At 40.8% G+C, this 17,267-nt stretch overlaps 1 protein-coding gene and 1 non-coding gene across 2 annotated transcripts in view; both read left to right on the top strand.

The window, feature by feature from the left end:
* Positions 1–17,267, top strand: part of igsf11 (immunoglobulin superfamily member 11) — a 78,738-nt gene that overhangs the window by 32,864 nt on the left and 28,607 nt on the right. The window lies entirely within an intron of this gene.
* trnai-uau (transfer RNA isoleucine (anticodon UAU)) lies at positions 3,864–3,936 on the top strand. Its single transcript has one exon. It is a non-coding gene; the product is annotated as a tRNA-Ile (tRNA).

Raw genomic sequence — 17,267 nt, 5'->3', positions numbered from 1 at the left:
ACCGATTACTCAGCATGACAACCGTTGTTCAAGGTGAAAGCCATTGAACATATTTTATTTAAACATTCCTGAATTATTGAGGAATAATTATCTCCCTGGAGATGAAACCAGTCGACTGTCTGTCATCGTTAAAGCTCCGATCCCTCTGTGATCTTCAGTTGTTCGCTTGTCCACGTTGTTTTGTCTTTCCTTAAAACTGTAGTTACTCCCAGGACCTGTGCATGAGGACAGAACTCGACCTCCTACAACTCTTATCGTTCCAGATTCATATCCCCAGGTGTGCACGTGTGACGTCTGTTCGGGGAAGAATCCTCCTGTGCACGAGTTGCATCTTCCTTTTTGTGGCTCAGTCTCTCTACTTGTCTTTCATCTCTCCTCTGCTCGCTCCTGGTTCACTCATCTGTTCTTCACTTCCATCCTGCTATTTCTGTCTCTCTTGTGATTTTCTTCTTTTTGCTCTTTGCTCCCTTTTGCCTCGGTCCATCCCTGCTTTGACCACAAGACGTACAGTATCTTGACACAGGAGCATCACAGGTTCTATGAACATCAACCTGCCGTCACTTCTTGGATTTTTGTGCCTGTGAACACATTTGTTTCTGACTGATCCTGTAGAATCTGACTGGTCTCACTCCAGACAGCAGTGATGTTTCAGGATGAGAGGAAAGTATTTTTTTTTATCTGTAAATGTGAAATGGAACTCAGTGGAAAGCTTTTGAAGCAGTGTGTGATGAATAGTTTCCCACAATTCTTTGACGTTCTTCTTCCCCGTGGTGGAGTAAAAATATTCTGCATAGATTTTGGCCAGGTGCAACTGGGTCTCTAAATACTGCAGTCATCAGTCGCACACACACACAAGAAACACGCATACACACAAACACAAACACACACACAATCTACTCTCTCTCTCTCTGAACCTCCAAGATTCCTTCCTCATTTCCTCTGATCTTCTCAACATCAATCCCTCATTCCTCAAAGCCAAAGCGAGGGGACGGCAGATGACAAAAATAAGATGACAGATTACCTTCTATATATAGAGCCAGTCTTGTGCCACTTTCCTGATTCATGGTCGTTCCACGCCCTGAAGACATTCGATATACCTTTTGGGTTAGCAATGCAAATCGACGCTCTCCCTCATCAGAGAGCTGCTAAACATCCAACAGCTTTGACCATTGACTTTCAACAGATTTACGAAGAGATCTATGAGAGCAGACGGCTTCTCAGCAGAGCAGATTAAGTCATTTTTTTTCATTTATTTCATGTTCGTAATAACGTTTTTTCACATTGAAAATGATGGCGAATGAGGTTTTGAAGGGTCTAACAGTCTGGGCTTCTCCTTCAGGGGCATAAAAGTTTCCCTCTCTGACATCCCCTCAAAAAAAAAAAAGAAAAATCAAAAGGCCTTTAGAAAACTACATGCATAAACACACAACACAAACAGAAGCAGTTATAAATGTTATTATTTGAGTTGAACAAATGGAAATAAATACTCATCTTGGTTTTTGGAACATTGTCATATTCCCCGCACAGTGTGACGTCAAATGTATGCGTCACAAGTTGACCCCCTCCTCCTCATGTGGGTCAGCTGGTCCACACACCCCCAGTGGTGTTCCGACACAAAAAGTAAAAAGAGAAACACATTTAAATCTCACCAAATCATAAATGTTTTAATCTTTGTTTACTGCACAGCTGTGTTTCCAAATGAAATGTTGTTTCGTGTTATTGGTTTAAGAAGTTAAATTTTTTGTATCTTTATTTGAGTTAGCAGTTTTATTTGTTTTGTCCACTGGGATGAAGAAAATAATGAGAAGGAAATAAAACTTGCTGCAGGCATTTCCCTGCTGTAACTCACAGAACCTAAAGACGTAGTATCAGTAACAGTACTCAGCGTCTGCAGGTACACGAATGAAAATACATGTGTTAAGTGACTGTGTGTTGGTGTGTAGTTGTGTTGTGTTGAGCTGTGAGGTGTACTACTCAGTTTGGACACTAGGGAAGACACTGATTAAATACATGATCTTGGTTCTCTGTCTTTATTGCTTGTGCGGTTTTCTTTTTTTTTTACACACTTTTATTACATTTATATTTTTTCTCTTCTTATGGTCTGCATTCCTCGCTCCTTTTTTACCATTTTGCACCTCCCCTGTGGTGCTCTGACCCAGGGTAGAGGCAATTCACACTTTGAAAAGCCCTTGTTAATGCAGTTCATCCAACGCATTCAGAACTTGACATGTGACCTGCCCACCATGGAGTGTCATCCCACTGGTAGACCAGTGATATTCACCCATTAGGACGTGTCATCGGTGCTGAACGCTGGTCTGTTGTAAACGTTTTTCTTCTTAGAGACGGTTGAGTTCTCCGGTGCCATGTGACAAGTGGCGACATTGTCTACAGTTATGCAGCCAAATGAATGCCTGTCACCACAGTTTTAACATCTCATCTCCACTGATCCATGTGTTGACAAACAGCCAGGCAGCTTCTCAGAACGGAACAGTGTGAGAACATTTGTCTAAATGACTGAAAGAAGGAGGTCACATGATCATAAACGTTCACGATACAGATCCAGGTCCATATTTTCAGGAAGTTATAATTAAATTATAATTAGAAAGTTAAAAACCAGAATCAGAGAAATGATTATAGTCATTGGCCAGAGCTGTGTGTGAGTGATTCTGTAGAAAAGTTGAACATAAAAAATGCTTTGTGTCTCTTAGTTCTACTCCTGGAGGACGACTGTTTAATTTGCATGCAGACTGCAGAACAACACACTGACATTGAACAAGTCATGTGATCCTTTCTTTAAACAGACCTTTTATTTTAATACATTTTGTTTTCAAGTACATGAAATGAATTCTTAATAAAAGCATTAATTTGAATAAAACTGAACTGAAATTGTTGGACTTCACTGAAGGTCATTAAGTCTCTTCAGTCTGGACTTTGAAATACTGATAATATTTTAAATAATAATAATAATAATAATCTCTGTTCTGTGCTGTCTGCTTCTCTACCTGGTATAACTACAGACTATACTACAGATACACACACACACACACACATATTTATATTTATATTTTGATTCAGGTTGTTGCTTTTGCTCTGTTTTCTCCTCTACTTGACATGCACTTTCATCTTGTGTCCTGCTCATCACCACATCATCAGCATATCGCTGTGTCGGTCTCTTTCTTCTGTCGCTGGTTAGCGTCACTCCTGCTTCACGTCACCTCTAAGTCCTTTGATCTTTTCCAGGGAAGTCAAAGAGTGAACAGGACAGGAAAAGGAAACATAAAAATCCGAGGTGAAGATGCGTTTCTTTTGGTCTTTAATTAATGTTGTTGAATATATTTACTTCAAAACCAAAAAAGCAAGGCCTCAGTTAACTCATGGACCTCTGACTACACACTTGATTAGATTTTCTTCTTCTACCCCCCACGTTGTTGCCGGCAGCATCATTTTTCCTCCTGTTTCTCTTTCATTAAGATGAAATTGGAGCGGTGGATTTTGTTTTTTTATACTGAGAGGAGAATTTCGTTAGCCAGCTGACGTTTCACTCAGTTTGATTTATTATAATGTGTTGGTGCCTTTGTTGCCACGTGCAGGAAGTGCTGGGCAGTTGTACAGTATTGAAAAATACTTGTGGTACTACCAACTATGACAAAATATGACAGAATTTCAACTTCCAACCTATTGCTTGAACATACTAAAGACCACAAATGCATGTTGTCATATTTGTGTGCCAATAGTCTCCATAAATTTGTATGACATCATCAGGATGTATAGCATGCATTGGTTGATCAGTGGGAAAATTCTCGTCTCGCCCATGGTGGAGGCCTGGGTTCGATTCTTAGCTTGAGTCCTCTATTTTTTTTGGTGGTCCCATAGTGTAACGGTTATCATGTTTGCCTTATACACAGAAGGTCCTGGGTTTGATCCCCAGAGGAACCATATACAGTACTTAATGACGCGTATGTGGCAATGTGTTGGTTGCAAAGACAATGATTTTTTTTTCATTCTGGGATGAATAATGGGACTCATTCAATATAGTCTATGTACATGTTAAAAAAAATTATGGTTGAATTTGTGGTGAATCAGTGCAGTATGTTCACTGGGAATTGAACAATATGTGTTGGTGCTATCGCTGACATATGAATGGACTCAGATGGAGAGAAAAGCACAATCTGTCTGAGTGATTTGCTGTTGTCTGACTCATACAGTATGCATACAGTTCCGGCAACTGGTCCCAGTTGGCCGCACAGTTTTGGCCATGACATGATGCTCACTCATGTTGTTGTTGTTCAAATACATAAGGTGTAAAAAGTGTGTCACGCCACAGAAGGACAATGATAATTGGAAATGATTCATGACCCCTTACATTTCCAGAAAAGTTGGTACATATTATTTTTATGCACATAAAATGTATTTGTTGTTCAGGAATCGTATCGTTAGAAGGTCAATGTGTGTGGTCAAATGGCCTTCAGTCATAGCACCAGGTTTTGCCATCAACCTGGGAGTGGACTGGAATTTAACCCACAACTTGTGTGAGGCAACTGCAACCGCCATGATAGAGAATTTCAAACAGGCTCAGAACAAACATCACTGCTCATCACAGACTAATGTTTCAAAATGGAGCAAAATTTGAGACAAAGTTTATTCTGGAAACACAGTCTATTTCTAATATTGGTTTTCATATGTGTGAAAATGTTTATCTGTGTAGAATTAAACACCGTAGGTCTATGTAGGTCATATTTCTCATTTCAGCAGACGTACAAACATGTTTGGATAAGGGTTTGTGAATTCACCTTTTTAAAAAAAAAACATAATTCACTTTAAAGATTATCACATCCATTCAGATGTTCTCTTTTGGTTTTGGATTACATTAACATGTTAGCTAAAATTGAACACCTTTCCTCGATCACTGTGAATGTCCTGGAGACACGTTGTACTGTTTTGTATGCTGCACCGTGTTCTCCACTGTGGCAGAGGGAGCAGCTGAGAGTCACACATCACAGGGGTCTCCTCCGTTTTATGATTTTATTCATACAAAGTGAACTACAGAATGAATTATATTAACATACTAAACAAGAACCCACCGACTCCCTTATGATATCGGCAAAAACATGCATTTAAATGAGTAATTATGAAGTAATTTCTCATGTGTAGCAGGGATAAGACATGACTGTCCAGGCTCGCCTCTGAGACCCTGGTATAATATCAGTGTTTTAGTTGACAGTGAAACCTTGGTTAACATTAAGGCTATTAGCATAATTATGTAATATTGGTACGATTCTGGTGCGATGACGCAGTGCCTGGGTTTCGTACCAGATGACGTGACAAATGCCTTTAACCCAAACGGCAACATATATCGGTATTGGTTGATATCGGAATCATAAAATTTAAATGTTTGGACGATATCGCCATATCGGATATCGGCAAAAAGTTAATATCATACATCCCTTGTTAACATTATTCAAACTAATCCATTCTTACAGTCAGGATCCAACAGACCTATTTTGTCACTAGCAAATATTTCCAAGACCAGCCGTATTTTTCAAAAGATAATTGTTGTGGGAAAGAAGTGTTCAAATTTGTCTTAACACTGTTTCGTACTGTGAAGTTATGGATTACCTTTAAAGAACAAACACTATCCATCTTAGGAAAACAAACACTGATGGTGTTTGTTTTATGAACACTCAGCTGCTCACCTTTATCTTCATCCTAACACAGCAGAGTGTAACAGTGTGTGTGTGTGTGTGTGGGTGGTGGATAGATCATTAAAATAAAAGGGGACATTCCCAGAGCCATTAAAAGCTGCTGTATGCTGCAGGAAGATAACTTTGATTGGCGTGTACTGAATACGTTCATTCATCATTCCAAAACCGCCACAAGTGATTTTAAACCCAGCCATCCACCAACCTCATCTCCCAAACCCTGGCTCTCCAAAGCCATAAATCACCATCTAGCCACAGGCCACTGGGCACAGAGCAAGGTGACACTCCAGCCTCCCACCAAGTCCTGGAGAGGTGGAAGTAGGAGGAGAGAGACCGGGAAAAGAAAAGAGGGATGAAGGAAAGGCCAAAAGGTTGAGAACACAGAGGCTGCAGGGAGATGGAGGGAGATTGTGTGATCTATCTCCTCAGCCATCGCAGTGGGAGGGAAATCTTTGAAGTCAACTCTATTATCCTCCGTCTTGTTGAGACACAGCATTCTCTCCACACACAGGATGGTTCCCGATACCACAGAGAGAGTCATTTCCAAGTGAAAATTTGGATGAATAGAAACGGCATCACACAAAAAAACAGAAAATACTTGAACATTCTGCCTGGAACTTTCCGTGACGTTTATCGCCGGAGGTTCATGGCACGACTTCCGGCCTCGAGGTCTGGAGTCTTTGCGTGACTATGAGTTTGTACCACATGAGTGCCAAGTGACAGAGGGCGTCACCAACAGTATGCTCTTTGACCAGTAGGGGCTGTCAAACAATCTGCCGTCAAAACAACACATTGAAGGGGTCACCCAGGGTCTGATGGGTGAAATAAGGTTCCGTTTTCTACTGAAGAATTTTCATCACTTTCCTTCTTCATTTTGATCGAACAAACCAGTTGTTAACACCGTCTGTGATTGGCTTTGATGGTGATCAAAGACTGTGATCCTGTTTTTAATCTTAAGAACAGAGATCAATGTTTGGACGACAGGCTGAGAGTTTGATTATAGACCTGTACCTGTCACGTTCACTTCATCCCTCCATGTTACGTTTGTGTTTCCTTTATTTTATCTGAACTCAAACTTAAATAGTGACAGGACTGAAGAAGCAGCTCTTTTTCTGTAGACTGTGAAAATATCTCCAGGGAAGGGCGAATGGTTATAACCTGACATTTTATGGAGATGTTTAATTAAGAGTTGTGTAATTAATGAATTAACAATTCATTTCTAATTAAAAAGCTGTTAATGAACAGTTTTATACTACAAGCATGCATTTCCAGATAAATTAGTACACGTCCTAATGATGCAATAATAAGATAGTAAATGTCTAGTTTACTAACACATTAGTGGATATACAGTATGTGGGATTATTTTTCTAGATTAGCCTGCCTGCAGTCCAGATTTGGTTCCTATTGTAACTGATTTTTCACACCTTTATTTGCAAGAATCGAAGAAATTACTATTTTTAGTAAAATACAAATTTGCATTGCATTTTTATATTGAGAATTCTCTTGAATAAGTGCTGCCATAAAGTACAGCATTCTTTGACTACACTGAGGAGAGTGGTCGCCCGACCATATCAACTTTACATACATCGCATTTGTATCTTTTTTAATCACATGAACTCCTAGAGTGCATTTGTTCAGTGTTTCAGCCGTTACAGTGAGAAAACTGTCTGTGAAATACTCACTAGCAGGTTAGTAGCAGGTTTTCCATGAGAGAGTAACAATAGCGCAGTCCTTATTAATCAGCCTTTAAATGTAATGATCTCATCTAAGTGGGAGCAGAAGGTTATTATAGCAGCATATCAGGGAGTTGACTCATTTAACCCGGGCTGCACCCAGTCTTATTTCATGCGAGGTGCAATAGACAGAAAATCAAAATCCATTTAATTAATCGTCAGCTAAAGTTTAATGACCCCTTGTGCATTGGAGGAGGAAACGCACGGCTATTCTTGTCACTGTCGGTTGGCACAGTCGAACTACACATTACTGCATGTTACCTTGTTTCATTCAGCACAGATGAAGTCATTTCGACCTCATATTTATCACCTCCTGAGTGAAATGAAGCAGGACTAGAGGATGCAGCGGTATGAGATTGACCCAGCAGGCTCGGTGGAGAAGGTTCAATACCGCCATCATTTTATGTTTTTCAAGTTAAGGAGGCGAGGCTGGAGAAGCCATTCATCAGCCCTCAACAGTGACGATGCTGGCCTTGTGGAGAGCTGTGAGAGGAGCACAGCAGGCAGAGCAGGAATACATGGAGTTCCTACTCTGATATCAATTTTTTCATATTCAGCATAGCGATGTGTGGATGCTGCTGCTGGAGTCTGAACTGTGTCGTGTTCTTCTTTCACTGTTGTCAGCTATTCTGAAGGAGAGTAGGGTTTAAGGTGGTATCCTATCAGGTGGAGGTGATTTTTTTTTTGTTTAATTTCCCAACAGGTTTTTATGTCGTAGACAGGGCAGATAAATAGAGTTTTTGTTTCACAAATCACCTTGAGATGAAAATATCTCCTCCAGGTCTGGCATCAATCCAGCTTCAGAAACTTGGATTCGATCGACGTAATCTCATGAGCAAAAATAACTCAAAAAAAGAAAAACTCAACAAACTGTTGAGGAATTTGACAGTGTTGTCAAATGTGTGTTGTTGATTCCACTCTTGCAAATATTTCACAATATGTTCCATAATAAAAATTGATCAATTGGATTTTTCACACATCAATGACATTGTTGATTAACCATGACTAATCCACCGCTGGGACATTTTTAGCATTTAAACATCAAACTTTTCCTGAATGATATCCAGATCTGACAAATTTGACACTTTAGTTTATTATATTTTAGCTTAGCTTACTTCTTGGTTCTTTAGAAAACATACTAAGTTTTTGCAGATGGTGTTTAAAGTGTGTTTTTTCCCAACATGAGGCCAGAGACAGAGAGACAAAGAGAGAGAGAGTGAGAGACAGTGTTACCGTCACTGTTACTCCCCTGCACCATTTGTGTCACACAGAGTAACGGACACACGGACGGACGGCATATGAGCAGTGATTTCCTGATGCCACCCACAGATGGCCTGTGTCATGTAAAAAAACCTGTCAGGTCTGACACAGAATGTTAAACTTCAGAATTTTAACATGTTTTTTTTTTGGTTTGTCTGCAGAGTTACATGCTCTGTTTGTTTTTTTTTCTGACGATGACATGAATGTTCAGCTATGATGAAGCAGAGAAACTCTGATTGTGTTTGTTTTCAGCTCAGGCACCTTTCTCCTCTATAACCAATTGAATTAGTTGCAGTAACTAATGTATAACAGGAGCAGCTGTGGGTTAACGTATGCAGCATCACAGGCTTCTCTCAGTCCATTCGTTGAGGTTCAGGACAACCATAGTTCGAGTCATATCTCACACACAAATACACACATTCCCCATGTAGACGTGCACACGCTCACATCCATCTCAGTAGCTCCGGGCGTTTCTTCTGCCTGGCTTGGCCTGCTTGTCCTTTTGTTGCCTAAATGCTTGGTATTAACCTTTCTCACTTTGTTGCAACAGCATCGCTAACTGGCTGCACTCACTGTGTCTGTTGTTTATCCAAGAGCTAACAGAAAAATCCAAATCCAAATTCTTTTGTTTACTCAGAGGCAGAGAAGTTTACACCTCCTCCACTTCCACCACAGACACAGGCGCCTGAACACATCCTTTGGACAAACAGAGGACGATTCTTCTCTTCTTCTATTGTGTTCAACTCAACAGTTTGACAGACCTCATCAATATCACACTCGTCCTCCACTCATTCACACTGTAACAGTTACAGTAAATTCCAAATCATTAAGATACTGTAGCTACAAACAACAGAGATGGACGTCCTGTGGGCAGCGCTCGGTCGGTCGGTCGGTCGGCAGCTGCGGGCGTTGGATCAGATATTCTTAGAGTTTTATTGAATTATATACACTCTTCTTTCTCTAATACCCAGTGGTTGAATTAGAAGGTTGCACTTTAAGCTGTAAGTTGTCACCACTTTGTATGTGTTTGGTTTAAGTCCCACAGCTAACAGATGCTGAAGTCTATTTGCAGCCGGTCCCTAGTTGGTCTCCAAGATGATGTGTGAATTCTGCCTTTAACTCCGGTCTCCGGTGGAAAGTGTATTTGTGGGCTGTAACACCATGGATTATACTTATGGTACACCAGTGGGTTTTATATGATTCTTTAGTTCTGGCTGCAGAGAGAGTCCTTTGAGAAAAGAAAAAAAAAAGTTTATAAAACAAAATCTGATAATGGATGATATTATTGGGTTTTCTGTTCAGTTGAGGAAAATATGTATAAATATACTAATGAATTAATTATAATGTGAGTCTGTAACCAACAAAAGGCTGCTCTTCATTAATAATCTTATTGCTTTAGCACAACTATCTCCTGACATTAAATCATTAAAATCCATTGGTGAAACTGAACTTCAAAGAACAACCGTTTGTGGAAAAATGGTGCTTTAGCTCTAGTGTTGTTAGGAGTATTATTATTATTTCTAGCCTTAATGTAGGAATGATCTGGAATTTTACTGCTGAACACAACTAAAAAAAATAAAATAATAATAGTAAAAAAAGTAAACATCCACAAACATTTAAATTGTCATCCAATAATGTTGAAAAATGCAGACCACGTGACCCATGTCCTGTTATTACAGATTGTTTATTAATAAATTACCTTTTTAAATCAAATTGACCTAACAACAGGCTGGTCCTCCTCTTTGGACTAACGTCACATGTTCTTCAACAGGTTGTGACCAAAACCCACCTTTTCACTGATAGGTGTGTGTGTGTGAGAGAGTGTGTGAGACTGAGATGCAGCTAAACAGCCTTCAGTCTGGTCCACAGCTTGTGGCGACTTGTCCAGGTTATTGATTTCCTCCCATCACATCTGAGTCTTTCTGTCACCAGTGACTTGTCATCAGACAGAACGTTTCTTCTCTTCCTTGTTTCCCCTGTGTCTACTTTTCTGCTTGTTGTTTGATTTCCATCTTAGGTCGTGATTTAAGTCGGAACGGTTGAAGACAGGGCTGGTCCACACCGTTCTGTCTTTGGAGACGCTGTTGAAATGAAAGTGGTCCACCGACATTGATAATGTAAAATATATATTTACTCATATAAACTGAACATATTAAATATATACATATTATGTTTGGGTATTGATTAAGTTCACTCAGTCATGTGGTTTCCATTGTTCCTACCATGTCATAGATAGATAGATGTACTTTATTGATCCCATAAAGAACATCTATCTGTCTGTGACATGGTAGGAACAATGGGAACCACATGACATCATCATCATCTTCGTTTTATCAGCAAAAAAACTGGAGCTGTTTGTCGTTTCAGATCATGAAGAACCACCTGTTAAAATTAATTTGACAGAAAAAAGACGAATTCTTATGTATAATAATTATTTTGCGCTGCTGCGTCTCAAGTCACGATGGACTCTACACTCTGTGATTTCCCTCGACCTCCTCCTACACCATGGCGTCCCCTCACCTCTCAGCACCCCACATCTGACTAACTGATTTCTTGAGAGACTCCTTCAGACTATTTTCACTGGAGAGCAGCTGAGGCATTTAAGAGTCAGTGGTTATTCTGAGAGTTTACACACCAGACCGAGCCATGTAACCTAACTGAGTTGTGTACAGTTTGTGTCCCTCAGGGTGTGAGTGAGTGAGTGAGTGGCTGTGTGTGTGAGGGTGAAAGTAAGTGAGCCAGAAGGTGAGAGTGTGACCTTTGACCCTAGTGAAAGTGAGCGGGGGATCGTGTTGCTGGTGCAGTTAAGTGAAGTGGCTATTCCCAGTAACGGTGTACGGTTTCACCTTTGTAATGTTGAAATGCCAAGCACGGACCTGGTCAAAGACGCTGGGCTAATTCTGAGCTGTCTCCCAGACGCCGCTGCATTCCCCTGGATTCATGTGTCGGAACGACATGGGAATCTCGGGTGAGAGCGGTGTGGAAGGCGGGGAGTGTTTGTTGTGGGACCGAGTGATACACGGTCACCGCCCTGTACCAGGAAACAACACTTGTGTTAGTTACTATGTGTCAAGGTGAACTCTGCTCCTACTTTTGCCGTGTGTGTTTTACCCAGCTGCCCCGGTGGTTCACCTTTCATGAGGCGTATACTGTACACAGACACAAAGTGCAGAAAAGTTAGTCCTCCTTTTTTTTCCACCGCCTGTGGCCAAGTGGTTTGATCGATGGTTCAAAGCTGATCCTCGGCACACGGTGCTGACTGAGCACCAAAACTTTCTGCTGTTCGGGTGCCTAAGGAGAAGTCCACTGGAACTGTTTGTCTGTAATCATTCACTACAGTGTGTGTGTGAGAGAGAAAAACCAAGAATCTGTCATTTTTTTACCTTGAATTTGTTCCTCAAAAAGACATTTTCTTAATTGCAGTTTGTGGATCAGTTTCTGTCCATTCTTTTTCTTTAATCTTTTTTCAAGATTGTCATGACATTTTCAAGCCTCGTCCTGGACCGCACACACAGATATTTTTATGCAAAATGAAGCCTAGTGTTGTCATTGATGTTCCTTGGTGGCAGCTCGAAACAAATATAAAAAAAAATTCTGCATCTCGTCTTTTTAAAGACACCAGTTATTTTGAAAATGCAAATGTATAAAACAGGCTCTTTTTCAATGACCTTTTCTGTTCTACTTGACCTTCAGTTTTAAGTCATTGGGTTTGAGGGAAGACACACATCTTTTCGTCAACTGTTACAACAACCCAGTCTAAGTTCCATCTTCATCATTAATTATTATTATTATTAATTATATTAATACTAATATTAAACTGAAGAGTGCACTTCCATTAGCAGCCTCTCTTCTCCCTCCTGTATTATTTACCAAGTGTTTCCACGAGGCTTGTTTCCAAGGTGTTAGCTCTGTGTAACACTCTGTGCAAAGTCAAATAAAATCAAGCGCTCCTCTAAATATGGACCTCCCAATTCATTTACTAATGGATTAAATATGTTAAATGAATCTCCTTTCATGGGACACACACACACCAACACCAGAGGACACGCGTTTCCATGAGCTTGTTTAACGAGCCGAAGGAGCTAACGGGCCAAAATAATTAGTCTTCACCAGTGATCACCATGCTCATTAATCAGCTTAGAGTCAACCATGAACGTGTAAATAGCTTTCTTACCATTGTCTTAAATCCATACGACACCGCAAAGTATGTAATTACTACCAGGATTACACGGAAGTCCAAAGTCATTTCTAACTCCTGGTGTCATTTAAAGTTTTTATTTTTTATTTTTTCCCTCCGTAGCTTGAGTAGCACTAACTGGATGACTGTGTCTGAATGGGAATAATTAAAGGCAAGTGCAATAAATCAGTGGTAATCAAGCTGTAGACAGTTTGAGGAGCCGCCACATTCACTAATGAAGGACGCGGGACTTGAAGTGAACACCATAGAAATGTCTCCTTAGTGAAGTGTCCTGTCCACGTGTGAACAACCTGATGTGCCACAACAGTGATGAGATAATGGCTTTGATAATATATTCTCGGGCCAAACATGTTTTCCCCCGCATTACGTGTTCCATGTGATTTATGACAGAAGTTGACTCGCTCATTACCGCTCTGTTCTAACCCACTTCACACACACACGATGCTCCCTGGCTGTGAAAGGTGTGAGTTAACCTATTTGCATGATTTGCTGATGCCTCTTAACTGCTTTTCTCGCTGCATAGATGCACACATCAGATGCTGGATCCCAAAGTGTGCACATGTGTAAGTAATTTTGCGTAATGGTACGCAATTGTACGTGTTTGTAAAAAAAATAATAAAAGAAAAGGTGTTTGTGTGTGTGTGTGTGTCTGCGCGTGTGTGTAGTGCGGTTTAATGAGAGAGTTGCTGTTATGCATGTCACGTCACAGCCAATTAAGCCTCTGCTTACTGGAGCTCCTTTGAGTGTGATTTTTCACAGGAGCGAGTGAGAAATCTCAAGGATTTGATGGAAATTACACCGACTCTATATTCAGAGCCTGAACCCCGGTCTCCAACCAGCGTCACTGCATTAGACCAAATCAGTGGATGTGCTTTAATCCTGATAATACTGTGTCAGGAGTTCAGTGTTTTGGGTTCAAATGATGGCAGATGTAAAAAAAAAACAAAAAGAAATACCCTGTTTTCGATACTGTGTAATTTAAGCAAATAAAATTACAGCTTAACTGCGTGTAATTTAACAATTTTAAAATGAGAAAATTAGGGAATTTTGTATGTATTTACTGTGGGTGAGAAATTTGCTCATCAGACGCTGCAGATGTTTCTACTCCACCTGAAGCAGATGTGCATTTTGCATTTTAAGGCGATCGAATGTAAACAAGGAAATGAATGGTTCTCTCTGCTTAAATATGGTGAATAAAGACAAAACAAGGAAGTGAACTCCTTTAAGTGATTTAATGTTTACATGATGACCTCACAGCTGACCAGGGCTACTACAGCACTGAACAAAAAAATGTCATCATCCTCAGTAAGTTTGACTCTAGCTTGTAACTTGAAATAATCTGTGTTTTTTAAATTATTATTTCAAGTACAATGTTCCACAACAGTTCACCGTGCCTTGGACATGTGACATATGACTGGCCTCTTCAGATACTGTCTCTTAGTCTCTGGGTAGATCGCTCCTGTCTCCATACTTGGTCTTGTATCTGATGTATCTGGCTCACTGTTATCACGACCGTGTGTTTATTTCTCCGAGATACTGCTGGATGTGTTAGAAGTGGTGTATGATTTGAACCACCGCTGGGTTGAAACCGATCTGAACCCAAGCCTCTCTAGGATTGATGTGTGAAACTAAGTGTGTGATGGGGAGATAACTGCAAAGTGGAGTCGACTGTCACTTAGTATTTTTAGCCGGCAAATTTATCAACGATCTCTCCCGTGTCTCTCGCTCTTACGGCCCGATATGTTAAGAACAAAACACCATTTCAGAGCAGCTTGGATTAAAAATGTTCTTTGTCTTCTTTTATAACAAGGGGCAAATGTACCTGTCACATTTTCCCGCCTTCGTGGTACATAAAGCCAAACATCAGTAACGGCTGGCGGAATAGAGGGTTTATTTTTTCAGGTGTGTGTCCTTGTGTTTAACTCTGAGTTGTCCAGGCATAACCTTGTCCAACAGAACTGCATCATGTGCTGATCATGCCCAGCAGGACAGAAGCCTCTTTATCTCACTGACACCAGCAGTCTGTGAGGCTTCTCTGTCTTCACTCTCTATTGGGTTACGAGATTTTCTCTTAGAACGTCCCAAACTTTGTTGTTGAGTCTTTTTGGGACTTTTTGTTGGTAGTACGTGACTTTGACATCGGTAAAACAAACAAGGCTTTATATTTTTCATCTTTCCTTCAAGCCAGTTCTTCTGCATGTTTTTTAATTTCAATCATAGGATTAAAGCCGGCCGTTCTAAATTTTGGTTTCAGATAGAAAAATGACTTGGCGGACCACATTCTGCCCACGGGCCTTGGGTTTGACACGTGTTGTAAGTGTGTGTGTTTGTCTATATTTTATTTTCCTTCCTGTTACATTGACATCTTCAGCTTCCTTTCAAGCTAATAAACCCTACTACTTTCTTTTTATCTCCAGTGCAGTTAAATAAAGGCCTGAAGCAGAATTTAATAGAAATAGCTGGTACTAATTGATATTCTAAAGTTGCCCGTCTGACCCTCAGGCACCCTGTCTGTATTAAGCAGGATAAAATCCACGTCTTTTCTTGTCCAACTCAGCAACAAGACGGAGGTTTTTCTAAGAAGATAAACTGAGCTTCAAGAGTATTTTTCCTGTTTGCATTTTCACGTAGTTGTTCATGACATTCGGAAACGATGACGTCAGAGGATTGCCTCAATATGCTGCAGTGTTTTGGCTGTAACATTCCCTGGAATGACTCTGCATGTATGAAATTAAAATGGCTATAAACTGAATGGTCTCCTCCTCATGATGGTAAACATTTTATAATCAGGGTCATTTGGAATATGGACTAACACCAGACCACTGCTGATGTGATGGCACAGCCACGGAGAGCTGCATCTGTTACCTCCGTGCAGCGGACTGTTTAATTGACTTTATTTTTGTCATTACACACACATAGAAATGTGTATATTTACTTCAGCTGAGAACGCTGATTACTTGATTAACTGGCTCGGCTCCATGTGCGGAAAAGAGCCAGCCTCAGACACTCTAATTGCTGTGGGATAAACATCCAACGCACCGAGAGTGGGAATGGAATTGCGACCGTCTTTCGGCGGCAGGAGCCGACTCCCCTTCCACCTCCTTGCTCAGGCTGTATGCCAACACTTTCTAGGACTATCCCCAAGACAAGACATGAGTAGGAGTTTCAGTCAAGGTCAGCCATTCATTTTCCCACCTGTGACAGTTCTGTGATACAGATATGGGTCAGAGCTCTCAGAGTGCAACTGCGCTCCTCCTTTCTTCTCCCTGACCCCCGGCTAAAGGGCTTTAGGAAGAAAAAAGGCTAGCGTTATGGTACATATACAGTCACCGGTTCTTCAGAGACATCCCAGTGGAATTCCAGTATAAATTTAGACTCTCCCATCCTCGCCAAACATAATGTGCTGAGAAGAATGTGCAATGATCTCCCATTGATTGTACGGCACCTCGTGGAGGCTCATTAAATTGATTGGGATCCCAGTGAAAGGAGCAACAGCCTGTAGATTACCTCTGGGTGACTGTCACACCAGGCGTGTCTGTATTTTACAGGTGAAGGATGTACACTCTCTGGACTGATTGCTTTTCTCATTATTTGTTAATCGTTTAGCGCACAGACAGCCTGGTAATCAAGCCGTCATTAGTTATGCAACCCACAAGGGATGGATGTGGATAGAAAAAACAAAAAGAGAGACAGTGTATTGGAGAAGCCCACAGTGTTGTTTCTGCTTTGTACGGATTCACGGAAGACAATGTCTGTACTTCCCTCCTCCTTCTACCGTACCGTACTGTACGCTCCCTTTGGACGAACTCTGGAGTTTCTTTATTCTCACTCCGTGGAGAGTGGTGATAATGTTTGCCCTCAAAACACATACTGCTCCACTTTTATTCCCATTGTATCACTTATAATGGATATGCTGTGCAGTAGCCAGCACAGTATGTGTGCTTTAATACCAGCCCGTGTCAACTCCTGCACATTGAATCCTGCGCTTTGTTAAATGACAACACAATATTTTATACTGGTGTAGCTCCCGCAGTGCCCCCCCCGCAGCTCCCACCATCACTCTTCTTTGCCTACTAATAATCTAATTTCATCATATTTATATGGGTCTATGCAAATATTTTCATGAAGGGCCCCATGTGACATTCCCATCCCTGGATTTATTTCAATAGAATGCGATTAAATTAGCTCACAGATCTGCCCGTGTCCTTTACAATATGTAAATGTGTGAATTCAACACATATTAAAAAATTGATGCCATATATGCTTTCCTTTTTGCCCCCTATAAGGAATATCAATCCTAGACCCTGTCAATGCTGGAATGAATGGGGGGGGGGGGGGGAATGGGGGGGGGGCGCTGGGAAATTATCCATTTGAAAA

This window comes from Cynoglossus semilaevis, chromosome 4 (assembly GCF_000523025.1).
Source record: "Cynoglossus semilaevis isolate Cse_v1.0 chromosome 4, Cse_v1.0, whole genome shotgun sequence".
NCBI lineage: Eukaryota > Metazoa > Chordata > Actinopteri > Pleuronectiformes > Cynoglossidae > Cynoglossus > Cynoglossus semilaevis.
Note: the sequence above shows the minus strand (reverse complement) of the source record. Positions and strands in the feature narration are given on the sequence as shown.